The sequence below is a fragment of the Miniopterus schreibersii genome, assembly GCF_964146895.1.
Source record: "Miniopterus schreibersii genome assembly, chromosome: 13".
Classification (NCBI taxonomy): domain Eukaryota; kingdom Metazoa; phylum Chordata; class Mammalia; order Chiroptera; family Miniopteridae; genus Miniopterus; species Miniopterus schreibersii.
The window spans coordinates 29361675-29376886 of record NC_138113.1 but is presented as its reverse complement, the minus strand read 5'-3'; positions in this window follow the sequence as shown (position 1 = coordinate 29376886).

Below are 15212 nucleotides of genomic sequence, written 5' to 3'. Positions count from 1 at the left end.
AAAAATGTCCTTTATAGCTTTTTTCTATCCAGGATTCAATCAACGCTCACTTGTTGCCTATAATAGAAATATCTCTTTAGTCTCCTTTACTGTCCCTTACTTTGATTTTATTTAACTTTTTTTGTCTTTCATGACATGGACATTTTTGAAGAGTCCAGTTGTCCATAACCTGTTTCAAAGAGAGGTAGCCAAAGAGTCATCCAGCCTTAGGGCTCAGGAGCTGAAACATAATTTAGACTAAGATGTTATCTTAAGCTGCCTGGGCCTAAACCTTGTGACCTTTAGTCAAAACCTGGTTATTGTCTTCCGCTGCTTCAGGGGTGACCAATCACCTAGGTAAGGTCAGGTCAGTGAAGTGAGAGAAGAAAAATGATTGTTTTAAAACTCCAGCTTAGCCCTGGCAGGTGTGGCTCAGTTGACGGAGTGTCATCCCATGCACTGAACGGTTGCCAGTTTGATTCCTGGTCAAGGTACATGCCCGGGTTTTCGGCTTGCTCCCCAACAGGGGGCATGCAGGGGGCAGCCGATCAAGATTGATGTTTCATTCTCCCATCGATATTTCTCTCTTTCCTTCCCTCTCCCTTCCTCTCTCTCTAAAAATCAATAAAAATATTTTTTTTAAAAACACTACAGTTTAATTCAAATTAGAATTGCAAGGACCCTCAGTTTCAGTTTTAGCATCCACTGATGACCCATGTGTAAATCAATTACCATGAGGTTTTAAAATTGTGATTTTTTCCCTTTTTATTAAATTTATTGGGATGACACTGGTTAACAAAATTACACAGGTTTCAGGTGCACAGTTGCACAACACATCATCTGTACACTGTATTGTGTGTTCACCACCCCAAGTCAAGTCGCCTTCCATCACCATTTATCCCCCCTTACCCTCCTAAAATGATTTTTTTTTAAATCATTTTTTAAATGGCTGCTAATAGATCATCCTTTAGAGCTATGTCATAATTTACTTATTAAGTCCACTATTGATGGACATTTAGATTGTTTTTAATCTTTTGCCATTACAAATAATGCTACAAAGAAAACCTGGTATCTTTTATAGAAATTGCAAATATAATTGTCAGATAAATTCTAGGGAGAAAAATTATCAGTTCAAAGGCATTTAACATTTGGTAGATATGTCAATGTTCCCCCCCAAGAGAATGATACCGATTTACATTCCCACAGTCAGTGCATAAGACTGCCTATTTTCCCATTCCCTAATTTTTTGACTATATATTTCTGCTTTGTACCTACCATCACCTCCTATTTTTCCAGTTTACTCTCATTATGTTGTAAGTCCCATAAAGTTTACAGGCCATTGTCAGCTTTTCACTGCTCATTAGTCTTCCTCATGTTCTCTCTTGTCATATGCCATGGTCCATCATTACAATTATTCTTACACAGAATGTCATATTCTTCACCCCACCTCTCTCCCTCAACTGTACACTATGGTGAAACTCCAGCCCCAGTTAAATCCAACCCTCTTCCTCTGTTACACCAGCAGCTAAATGAGACTGGAGAAAAACAAACAACCATGCAGAAGATACTCACTGCAAATTCATGGCCCTCAGCCTCAACTGGGCCTTTAATAAAGTCCCAGTACGTTCCCTAAGCCACTTACTGTCCGACTCTCCTAGAACACAATTTTATTCCTTTTCTTCTCCAACTCTCCAACATCTCCTGATTCCCTCTGTGGATGTCTTTGCTTCCTACTTCACTCAGAAGAGAACTTCCACAGCTACCACCAGGGCTACTGGCCGACCAGCATTAGTGCCCACATGTTCTGCCTTCTCTCCCATAACTATGGATATACTGTCAGTCCTCCTGTCTAAAGCCACCTCTGCAGTTGTGCACTGGATTCCAACCCTGTCCACATACTGAAGTCACTCTCTCTAGGAATTGTTCTTTCTCCTGCACCATCAATGTTTTCTCTCTACTGAATCATTCCCAACAGCATCAAACATATTATTACAGCTCCCATGTGGAGGAAAAAAAATCATCCAGTGACTCTATGTTTTCCTCCAGCCAATATCCCAATTGTCAGTTTCCCTATAAGCAAAACTCCTCTACAGAGTTGTCAATACTTGGTGATTCCACTTCCTTTCCTATTCTCTCCTGAATCCGTTCCAACCAGGCTTTTACCGCCATCACTCCACAAAAACAGCTTTACTCAAGGTACCCATTGACCCTCATGTTACCATAAAGATCAATTCTCAGTCCTCACCTTTCATTTGTAACACATGACACATTTGGTTAAGTTCTCCTTAAAACATTTCATTCTAATCTCAGTTCAAATGTCACTTCAGTATTACTACCTGACATATTTTGGAATTATTTGTTAATTGATTTTCTCTCTTATTTCAATCCTGATCTGAACAAGGCAACTATATAATGACACCTTTGAGACAATTAGGGGTGTTTGAGTATAGACTGGTTATTAAAAGATATTTAAGAATTATGTTAATTTTGTTAGACATGGTGTTGATGTGGGGGGGAAAGTCCTTGTCAGAGATGGCCAACAAAGTATATGGGAGTGAACTGACATAATGTCCAAAATTTTCTTTTAAATACTCAGGAATAAGTCCAAGATTTTTTGGCTTGAGCAACTGGAAGAGCGGGCCTGTTCTTTGCTGAGATTTTTGAAGACAGCAGGAGGAAGCAGTTTTGCAGGGATGGGAGAGGGAGACAATTGTGAGCTTGGTTTGACAGGTTAAACTCGAGATGTGTGTAGATACCTGAGTAGAGATGTTGAGTAAGAATGGAATTCAGGGAAGAGAAGCTGGCTGGAGATAAACATCTGAGAATTATGAAGCTATACATGATATTTAAAGCCATGAGTCAGGATGGACACATCTAGGAAATTAGATTTTCACAAGAGAAAAAGAAGTCTGAAGACTAAGCCGTAAGTACTCCAAAATCGAGAGGCCATAGATGAGGAGGTCCTTAGAGGACTGCGAAGGAGTGGCCAGTGAGTGGGACGCATGGCAGCCTGAGGGCCAAGTGAAGAAAGTGGCCCCCACCCAGGGTTCCAAAAGTGGCAGTATACTGAAAATGTTTAACAAGTCAGTACAACACATTTATTTCCCCGCATCAAAATGTACAACTGCCCACGCCCACATTCTTCAGAAAAAAAAGGGAGGGGGGGAGAGAAAGGAGAAAATATACATGCAACCTCTGAAGTAATCAATTGATATAAAATGCCAGCACTTTTACGGTGAAGTCATATTCTTTTTGACTTTTTAAATAAAATAGCCATTATTATGCAAATGATGGGTTGAATAATAGCTACAGGTGACTGTAATCTCAGGATTTAATTCTGTGTTACATTATTTTAGTGAATGCCACATTGTGCTCCATCAGGGGTCAACGCTCTCAGACCCGCGCAGCTGAGCGTGTTAACTGCTGTGGCTCACAGCTGCAGCCCCGCTGGGAACGGGCGTGGGTGCCTCTCCTCGGGCTGTACGTCCTGGTAGGAGGCAGCTCCTGTCCCACGCCTGGTGGAACCAGGAATACAAAGCTCGGCCCTCTTCCCTCAGTTTGGGCAAACTCTGAAGGGTCATCCCCACTCCAGAACCCCCGATGGACCAGGGAGACCTCAGCTGAAACCTGGCCGGGTCAGCTCCCCACCGTGCAGTCGCACCCTCCTCGCGTCCTCGCAGGTGCGTCCCGGTAACCTGCGCGCAGCTCTGCAGCTCGGGATGCGCGCGGAGGGAACCAGCTTAAAATCACGTCCCGCGGGGGGCACTCTCCTCCAAATGGAATCGTGCCCTTTATAATATAGTTACAAAATCTATTATCTGTTGAAAACCCTGGGTCATTTGTTCTGTAGAATCTCCCATATATCGGAGTTGGCGGGTTGCCTCCCTGCGTTCATTCTTCACCGGATCCTTTCTCTAAAGCGGCCATAACCCTAGAGGCTTCGTTAGATCCACTCCCACCCATCAAAACCTGGGGTTCCGAAGCTCTCTGGACTTCTCTTTGTCTGCCGTGTAAAATTTAAATATTGACGATCTGATTCGAGGAGGAGGGGAAGACATCAAAGCTTCCCAGGGTCAGGAGGGAATCGCTGACGGCTGCGCGCCCCCTGCCCCCTCCGGGCCGCCTCCCCGCGCCGGGCGCGCGCGTGGGAAAGGCTCTCCGGGTGCGCGGCGCGAGCTCGGAGGGAGCGCCGGGGGTGCTTACCCGGGTTACAGCCTCCGCTGCCAAGTGCCCTCCTCCCAAAGCAGAGTCTGATTGGCTCCTCGCCTAGAAAGGAAACCAAAGAGCGACACGGTCTCTGCCTTATCTGCATGCAGAAGTCCACAGTGTTACTCATTTTAAAAGCCATCCCGGGAGGAACAGACAAGATGGCAGGGGTGGAGCAGAAGCAGCAGCCGACCTAAGTTCACCTTCGGCGGCGCGGGTCCCGGTCGGCGGGTGCACGGGGCTGGGCTGCGGAGCCTGAGCCTGAGCCTGAGCCGGGCCTGAGCCTGAGCCTGAGCCTGAGCCTGAGCCTGAGCCTGAGCCTGAGCCTGAGCCTGGGCCTGAGCCTGAGCCTGAGCCGGGCCTGAGCCTGAGCCTGAGCCTGAGCCTGAGCCGGGCCTGAGCCTGAGCCTGAGCCTGAGCCTGAGCCTGAGCCGGGCCTGAGCCTGAGCCTGAGCCTGAGCCTGAGCCGGGCCTGAGCCTGAGCCTGAGCCTGAGCCGGGCCTGAGCCTGAGCCTGAGCCTGAGCCTGAGCCTGAGCCTGAGCCTGAGCCTGAGCCGGGCCTGAGCCTGAGCCTGAGCCTGAGCCGGGCCTGAGCCTGAGCCCGAGCCGGGCCTGAGCCTGAGCCTGGGCCTGAGCCGGGCCTGAGCCGGGCCTGAGCCTGAGCCTGAGCCTGAGCCTGGGCCTGAGCCGGGCCTGAGCCTGAGCCCGAGCCTGAGCCTGAGCCCAAGCCCGGCCCGAGCCTGAGCCTGAGCCTGAGCCTGAGCCGGGCCTGAGCCGGGTCTGAGCCGGGCCTGAGCCTGAGCCTGAGCCCGAGCCTGAGCCTGAGCCCGAGCCCGGCCCGAGCCTGAGCCTGAGCCTGAGCCGGGCCTGAGCCGGGTCTGAGCCGGGCCTGAGCCTGAGCCTGAGCCCGAGCCTGAGCCTGAGCCCGAGCCCGGCCCGAGCCTGAGCCTGAGCCTGAGCCTGAGCCTGGGCCTGAGCCCGAGCCCGGCCCGAGCCTGAGCCTGAGCCTGAGCCTGGGCCTGGGCCTGGGCCTGGGCCTGGGCCTGAGCCTGAGCCTGAGCCTGAGCCGGGCCTGAGCCGGGTCTGAGCCGGGCCTGAGCCTGAGCCTGAGCCTGAGCCTGGGCCTGAGCCGGGCCTGAGCCGGGCCTGAGCCGGGCCTGAGCCGGGTCTGAGCCGGGCCTGCGGGGGAAGCGGCACTCGCTGCTCGCGCGCCTGCGGGACGGGCCCTCCTGCCCGAGGTGGCGGGCGGCACGCAGGGCGTGGGCGAAGGCGGCCCTCCCGCCGGGTGCAGATCAAGCCCGAGATGACTGGCCTCTACTTGGGTGGGTTCTCCATCACCCACGGCCGGCCTGGCCTCGGAGCCGCCCGCTCCTCCCGCTTCATCCCTCCGAAGGAGCTAATACAAGCACACATTTAACCTAAAAAAAAAAAAAGAAACAAGAAAAAAAAGCCATCCTGGCTTTCTTCTGTCAAATGGTTTGATTGTGGATCACATTTTTTCACCGACAGCTGGTGTATTCTAAGTCAATTAATCAACATGCATTTATCAAGCACCTGCTGTGTGATCAACGTCATTCTCGGAGAATTCATGCTGATTAAATTCTCTGTAAAACAATTAGGAAGCTGTATCCTGTTTCTGCCCTGCCCCATCCCCCAACTCACATAAATGCATTCCAAAATCAAAGAGATGCTCTTTTCGTATCAATTTACTGTTTTGAATGATCTACAACCTGCTCCTTTCTGTTGAGGGTTGATAACACCCTGGAAAATTATGCATAAATGTATATCCTTTTGCATAATTATGTTCTCCTACGCATCTCCTTTAAAAGAAATTTTTTAAGATTTTTTTGTTCGTTTTACTTTTTCATTTACATCATTCCAAGTAACAAAAACCAGCTTGAGCTGCCTCAAGGGAAAATAAAAGCTTACTGGAAATATGTTAGGCTTTCTCATGGAATTCAAAAGCGAATTGAACCACCAGCAAGGCCTCTGGAACGACAGACGACAGGAAGGAATCTCTGGGGACCCCGACAGCAGCTGCTCATGACCTTCGTTCTGGAATTCTGCCACTCACATGACTCGGAGCCAAATTTCTTGCTTCCCCGTGTGTCTCAGTTCAAAATTCAAATTCCCGGGAGGAAGAATCTGATTGGCTGAGCTGTGGTCAGAGGGCTACTGCGGCTCCAATCAGCTACGGCCGGAGGCGGAGGCCTGTGCCCTCAGTTGGAACCGTCCCACCCGCGGGCCGAGCGCGGCGTTTGAAACGTGGCTAGTCCCGCCGAGGAGCTGAATTTCCATTTTATTTAACTGGTACTAATTTAAAATTTAAAACTGAAACAGTGTAAAGTATTTTTTCATTACATATAACTTTACTGTTTTAGTAGAACTACATTTCACTTTAATAGTTACAATTTCCCATCTGAATTAAGATGTGCAGCCAGTGTAAAATGCTCATCAAATTTCTAAGACAGTATAAAAAAGAAACAATGTGAAATATTTCATTAATAATTGTATGATATCCTCAGGTAAGGATAAAAAATAATAATAATTGTATCTAGGTTAAATTGATTTCATGTTGAAAGGATAATGTTTTGGATATCTTGGGTTAAACAAAATAGTAAAATAGTTTACCTATTCTTTTTACTTTTACAAATATAGCTACTAGAAGATGTTAAAGTACATATGTGGTGCACATTATATTTCTACTGGACAGCATTCCTCTGTTTTTGAGAACCTGGAGCAGTTTCAAGATACTGGATAAAAGTTCTGAGCAGAACAGACCTCTGAAAGGGGTCAATTACACAGTAAAAAATAAATACAGAGATTTCTGGCGCAACCTAATGTACTCAAACGATAGTGGAATGCGTCTTTTCAGCATTATTTGACCACTTCATTGCAATATTTCTTATATCATTAAGGAATATTGAAAGCTATTATCTGTATCCTCATGGAGCTGAAAATGTGGTAGAGGGGATCCAGACAATAGCAGATATTCAAAGACACAATGCCCAGGTAATTAATAGATGCTCTGAAAAACAAAAAGTAAGGAGATAGAGAATGACAGGGGATGCTTTTTAGCTGGATGATTAGGAAAGACTCTCTGATCTGGTGACATTAAAGTAGAGATTGGAATGAAGGGGAAAGGGTGAGTCATGTGACTCCCAGGAAAAGTAGTTCTGGGGAGCCAGATTATTCAGGATTCTCAAGACAAGGTAACTGTGAGTAGAAACCTTTGCAGTGTCGAATGCAAAACTTTAAAAACATAATTTACTCAACTGCCTAACACACAAAGAAACAGACACCCATAGAATCTAAAGACAATCATAAAAGAGACATGAATTCAGAACCACATCAATTCTTAAAACTTGTAAGCATAAGCGTAAATGATTTATTATTTTATTTATTTTATTTTTTTCATCCAAGGATATGTTTCTACTGATTTTTTTTTAGAGAGAGAGAAAGGGAGAGAGAGAGAGAGAGAAACATCGATCAGTTGCCTCTCCCAGGTGCCCGACGGGGGATGGAACCCACAACCTGGGTACATGCCCTGACCGGGAATCAAACCCACCACCCCTTGGTGTACAGGACGATGCTCCAACCAACCAAGCCACACCGGCCAGGGCTCGTGTAATTTATATACAAGAGGTCTAGTGGATGTATAATAACTGCCAATTATATATAATAATTACCATTTTTAAAGCACTATATGTCATTTACTGGTGACTGTCTGTATTAGTTTGCTAGGGCTGCCAAAACAAAATACCACACACAGGATGATTTAAACAGAAATTAATTTTCTCACAATTCTGGAGGCTGGGAGTCCAATCAAGGTGTCAGCAGGTTCAGTTTCTTCTTAGGCCTTTCTCCTGGGCTTTCAGTTGGTGGCCTTCTTGCTGTGTCCTCATGTGGTCTTTTCTCTGTGCATGCTCATCCCTGGCTTTCTCTGTGTGTCCAAATTTCTTCTTTTCTGACCAATCTTACACCAGTCAGATGGGAACAGGGCCCACCCCAGTGGCCTCAGGTTAGCTCAATGGCCTCTTTAAAGATCTCCATACAGTCACATTCGAGGTAGTGGGGGTTGGGCTTCAACATATGAATGGGGGGAGGAGGCACAATTCAGCCCACACCACTGCCTGCCACCTACTTATGAAGATAAAAAGTTGAATAAGTTGCTATCCTCAAAAGTGTTGACACCGAGACAAGTTCTATCAGGGAAGTATGCAAAATTGGTCACGTATCTTGAGAACACAGAGGAAAGCACGCAGATTCTTCAGTGATAGAGGGGCTGGGAGCAATCAGAAGACTTCACAGAGGAGGTTATTTTTGAAGTGGCTTCAGAGGACAATTAGGCATTGTATACTTTGTGCCAGCACCCGTGGCAGCTGTGCCTAAAATATAGTCACCAGTTAACTATTCAATATATTATATATGAGCAAACAATTAGGAAGCAGTAAGGCGCTATGTAAATATTGTTTTTTCTTTCTTTTTTAAAATAGTTAAATTATTATGTTTCTTATTCCTCCAGAAAATAAATTGTTAAATAAAAATCTAAACATAAAATATCCTTATTTGCCTTCTTTATTTATATACTAATGCTTAGCAAAATATTTTGTTGTTTCTTGTTGCTTTTCTCATCTATTTTTGTTTTCTTTGGTTTGGGTTTTACAAAATAATTATGATAAGTCTTGATTTTTTTTTTCCTGGGATGGAGAAAGAGGAAGACTTCTATAGGAATTTTACATCTCATCCTGTGATTGATGACAGTACTCACAGATAACTATTAATTGTGGCAGGAACTAGATTGAATAAAATGGAATATATATTCTTAGTAAAGTTCTGTATTTCCTTTGGATTGGATAAGTCCTTGAATTGACATCAAATAGAATTCTTTAGAGCTCTTTTGTTATAATACCTACAATATTGTTCTCTTAAAATGTAAACTTTTTTTAAAAATCGGTCTTACATCAAGATAACCTCTATAGATCTGAAAATATCTCTTTAAAATTGCAAAGTAACTTTCACTCCCACATCCCCCAAATGACTCCAGATATTATTCCTAGAGAGAGCTTTATTTTCCTAGAGAGAACTCTTGGCTTTGGTGGCAAGTGTCTTTCTCCCTGGAGAAGTTGGACAAGAATCTTTCTCCGGTCTTTTGTGGTTTCTATGGCTTAAAGTGTGACAATTAGATCAGACCTGTAATATATTCATAAATTATATTTCTGCCACCTTTATAGCATGTCACTGGAATAAAATCCTAACTTCTACATTAGGAAGAATGAAATTTTTTTCCACTAAGTTAGAATGCTTTGAATTTTCTTGTACTTCTCTTAACTCTTGCCGCTGTGAAAACTACATCCTGTAGAGAATGTATGAAACTATATGTGGCTAAAATGTGCCACACAAGTAATAGTCTTCCCCAGAGGACTCGTAATCACAGACATGGCATCTTGACAGTTTGTGTTTTGGCTACTGAATAGTTTATATTAAATATTAAAATGCCACATTCACAATAATTATCAAAGCTTAACTAGAAATGACTTGAAAAATGATTTGTTTTAAAATTTAGCAGATTAAGTGCAATGTGCTATCCTGGATTGAATCCTGGAATAGAAAAAGAACATTAGCGGAAAACTAGTAAAATCCATATAAAGTCTGAAGCTTAGTTGATAGTAATGTGCCAAATTTGATTTTCTAGTTTTGACAAATGCTTCATAGTTAGGTAAGATGTTAACATTAGGGGACATTGGATGAAGGATGTGAAGGGACTCTGTACTATCTTTGTAATCTTTCTGTAAATCTAAAATTACTCTGAAATTAAAAGTTTATTTTTTTAAAACTCAAAACAATTTAGGCAAATGTTGAAGTTATATTTTCCAACCTATTTCCATGAATAAGGGGGCCAGGCCCACAATTCCAGGGATCTGGATTGGATTTGGAGCTATGGGGAAAAACAAGACAGAACCAAGATGCAAAACTGAAAAGGCTGGAAACGAAGAGAGCTTCTCAGTGAGGAGGTCCAAAGCTAGCAGAAAACTCTAGAACTGCAGGGGAAGTTCTCTAGGTTGTGAATATTGGTATTCACTAAGTGCTAATATAAATTTAGCAATGAGATTTTAGATGCACATAATGTTAGAAAAACAAAACATATATGTAGATGAAAATAATGGATATAGCACCTTCTAAAAGTACTTTTGAAATTTAAATTCTAGGCCCTGGCAGCGTAGTTCAGTTGGTTAGAGCGCCGTCTCAATATGCCAAGATTTGATCCCTGGTCAGGGCACATACAAGAATCAACCAATGAATGCATAAATTAGTGGAACAACAAATTGATCTCTCTCTCCCTTCCTCTCTCTCAGATCAATCAGTCAATAAAAATAAGTAAAAAATAAAAGAAATTTAGATTCTACCTGTCAAACGTGGGTAAAACTGGAGGTTGACGAAAGCCAAGGAAGCCGCTGAATATTTGCAGGACCAGCTCTTGCATTTCTGATGGTGTGAGGAAGGGGTGGCAAAGTCTTCTCTTGTTTTCCTTGTTCTCTGGTTCTGGCTCTTTCTCACTCTGTTTGAGATCACCTTGCAATTTTTAAACATGAGGGTGTGATCCTAAGAATCTTTTCTACTTGCACATTTTCAGTTTTAGATTCAATGATTTTTTATATGGAGTACTAAACTCTTTTAAAGATAAAGGTTAAATAGGAGCTTTCTCTAGTAAATCCCAGCCCCTCAGCGGTGGGCCCATGACCCAGGTCAATCAAACATGGAACCTCATTTCTCTAGACATACTCACAAACTGGGATGATGTGAGCATGGAATGGCTAGAAAGAAACCCTGCTAAGAGGAGAGGAAAGGATAAGCTGGAAGCACAGAGGCACCAGCATACAGGAAAGACCCTTCTGCCCCTAGCCAGGAATCCAGGAGCACTGAAGGTCAATAATAATTCTCCTTGTTGATTTGAAAAAGCCAAACTATGCTCCAATCTAAAATGAACACAAAGGAGGGAGGCAGGAAACACACCAGAGACTTGATAAAAATTAGGGAACCCTGTGTCCCTTGCCGCTTTCTCTTAAACAATTGTGCTTATTCCCTGCCAACTATAACTAGAAACCTTGCCTGTGGTGAAACACTGTCCACCGGAGTGCAGCCTGCGGCAGGTTAATGATTACGGGAGGCTGGAGATTGAGAGCTTATAGGCGAAGCAAAGCTGAGATTTGCACTAAGAGACAGAAACTGTGAGGAGGGGGTGAAATTTCTATTGGTGCCTGGTTTATGGAATCCCCAGGTACAAATCTGGCAGCAAACCAGCAGAGATCTGAAGGGAGTCATACTACCAGGAAAACCCAGCTTGAAAACAAGCCTGTGAATGTCCAAAGCTTAAGGCAACACAGAGGCTCCATAATCAGGCCAGCAAGAAGGTGGTGGCTAAAATGGTTCGATTCTGCAATACGATGGGTGAGGGAGGCTTGCTTTTCACATGTACAGACACGGGGGCAGCAAGGCTGAGTCACTAGAGAACTCCAGGGCAATGGAAGCGATGTAGATGATATGCGCATTACAGAAGCAGGAGGAGCCCTGTTTTCATCCGACCAAGAAGAAAGCGTGTGGCCCAGAGTTTGTAGACTTTAAGACAATGTGCTCACTGGACAAGACTTTGGGTTGCTTTTCTGGGAGGTGAACTGTACAGGGAGGTGTTGCCGTAAATCCAGTAGGGGAAATTTTGGAATTTTGTGTTGCAAAAGGCTAGAGTGTAGATGATAATAGCGAACTAAGATAGCGCACTGTGCTGCCCATTATCTTTCTGTATTTTATTTTTTCAGGTTTTTAAAAATTTATTGAATTTATGTGGCTGGCCAATATTTCTGTTTCTCTCTTCCGGTACCAGTTCATCTCTTCTGGATCATGTCATTAGCCCACCCAATTTTAATACTCCATTCCCCAGCCAACGTGATTAGTCTAGAGGTGGGCATGTGGCCCAAGCAGGACCTAGAATAGTCCTTCCCTGGAAGTGATACATAGACATTGGGGGAAAGAGGTCTCTTCCCACAGGGATTTCTAAAGCAGATGATGTAGCCTAGAGGTGTGGCCAACCTACTTCTCTGGCAGCCTGGAAGATGGAAGGAAATGAGGTCACTCCACAGAGGAGGCTGAGCTGAGATATTGGGGGAGGGTGAAAGAGAACTGAGGATATAATTTCCACCCTGGCCTGAAGCCAAACCCCTCTATGAACTTCTGTCTCCCTTTACCTACTCTTACTTTTCGGCTTACATTAATTTGAGTTGTGTTTCTGTTAATTTCAACTGAATAGTCTTTATATTTATTTTACTTTTCTAAATATAAAAGTAATACATACTCACTGTAAATGAAATTTGGAAATACAGATCAGTAGGAAGAAAAAGAAGAATATTCTGTTACGCTTCAAGTATAAATAGATTAGCATTTTAGAGGTTTTGCAGTATTTTAAATGTTTATTTTACATAGTTATGATCATAATAAATATGCAAGCATAATATACTTTCTATTTAACATTATAACATTTTCCCATGCTCTTAAACCACCTTATAAATAAAGTTTTCATAAATTTTCTCTATTATTGGATAATTTTGAAATATTATAACCATTTTAGGTTATAGCCCTAGCATTTATTTTCAGAAATATAATTACTGGGCCTAAATATTGGAACATTTTTAAAGCCTCATGATATGTTTTAGATATGATTCCTTATTTAGTTGGCTACAAGTATACACATACGAGAAATTTATTTTTCATGGGTAATTGGGATTAAGTGATTCAAATATGTGGTGTTAAATAAGAGGAAAGCCAGTAAGATACCATCAGGCCTTCAATAAGTAGTTCTTTTTAGGGGCAAAAGCTATCTTGAATGAGCTCAATTTAAAATTTAAGCCACATACAATTACAGGAACTAAAAGAAAGAAAAAACACTGATATTCAACCATGGCACCTGATATACATTCCTCCCTAATTGATAAAATCTTTTTAAAATATAATTTTAGCATTTTTCCACTATAAAAATAATATATAAAACAACACAAGATACAATTGACAGATTTTTTTTAAATGATAATGTCCATTGTCATTGAAGGTACAGGTACAATGCTGGGAAGAGTGCAATTTGATATAACCCTTTGAGGACAACTTGGCAACTACTTTATTTTTGTATGAATGAATAAATAATCAGGCATTTAAATTGCTTTAAAATATTCCATTAAATGCCTGTATTTATTTAACCAATACTCTATTTTTAGACACTTAAATTGTTTCCAGTGTTTACTATTATATGTATTTTCATTTATATGAGTTTTAATATATTATGGATTATTTTCTTTGGACTGATTCCCAGAAGTGAGATTACTGAATCAAAGGTCACTGAATCAAGATTACAAAACCAAACATTTCTGACTCTTGATGGAGCTGCCAAATTACTTTTCAAAGAGAGTATATCAATGTACCATGCCAACAGCAATAAATGAGAGTATGCATTTCACCCCACTTTCTCTAATCTATTAAATTAGTTTAATGTTTGCTCATTTAAGAGGTAGAAATTGATCTGGTGTTAATTTAAAATTTAAAAGTACTAATGAGGATGAATGTGTTGTGAATATTTGTGTGAAATTTTGTTAATCTTCCAAACATAATGTTTTAACCAGTAAGAAGGCACCCTTTTTTCAGGGTGGCTTCTGTCATATTAGGAAGAATATACCAGGCTCTTCTGTCACTTTGCCTGAAGTGGAAGTTGGGGTGGGCTGACCAATCAGGCCCACAGACTATTATAATCATCCTCAAAAGCTTATTCAAAAAAAAAATGTGTCAAACCACTTCAGAAATAACAGCTGCGGAATCTATTAAAAATGCAATTCCTGGGTGCCAGTCTCAGGTCATATTTTTAACAGTTCTATAGGCGAGGCTGATATGTTGTCAGATTTGGACACCGGTGCTCTAAAGCAGAAGTTTCTAAACTGGTCCCCAGACTAAGAGCATCAGCATCACCTGGGAATTTGTTAAAAATGTAAATTCTTGGGACCCCACCCAGATCTACTGAGTCAGAAACTCGAAGGGTAGGGCCCAGCAATCTGTACTGTAACCAGCTCTCAGCTCATTCTGAGGCAGAATCGTTGCTCTGTTATTGTGAGATGAAGATTTTAGAACCATTCATGATGTACCACCTCCTGTTTGGAAAGTCAAAGGAGATGACGTCTGCAGAGCGAGTAGACTTTCACTGGGGACAAGGGACAGAGGGGCCTATCAGGCAGATATAACAACAAGTGAAAAGGCACAGAGGCGAGAGAGAGCAGGGAGCAAGACCACACGGTGGCTGGCCTGGCTGGAGTGTGGGTGCAGCAGGGGTGACAGGCGATGAGGGAGAAGAGTTGATAAAGAGCCCGATGTTAATGCAAAGCAGTAGACATTTGTCATTATTTGAACGCTCAGCCATCATCCCTCTTCCTAGATGCATCCCAATGTCCACCGGGGGAATTACCTCTTCCCTCCTGTGTTTCACTGACAGAATGGTAAGTCCAGGTGGTCTTCTGATAGAGAAACCAAAGGAGCACTTGGAGGGTCTCCCCCCACAACGACTTTCCTCTCACCTCCCTGGTACATTCAAGGGCTGAGCATGGCATGGGACCTAAACTAAACCAACTACACTCCCTATCTTGGAACTTTTTTTGTTTTAGGATTTAATCATCTTTTTATTGTGGAGAATTCAAACATACACAGAATTAGAAGGAAATATATAGTGTAATGAATCTCCATAAACCTAAACTCATTTTCAACAATGAACAATTCATGGCCAATCTACCTGTGATTTCCTCTAGTCCCCAGGTCTTTTTGAAGCATATTTTAGAGATATAATGTCAAGGAATATTTCCCCAGTATTATTAATATAAGCCATTAGATTAATTGAAGTTAGTTTGATGAAAATATTGCTTTGTGCTAGAAGTGATACTTTCTGAAGTCCTTTTATTGCCTAAGACTGAAACTGACAATACCTGAAAAAAGCATTTTCCTCATTG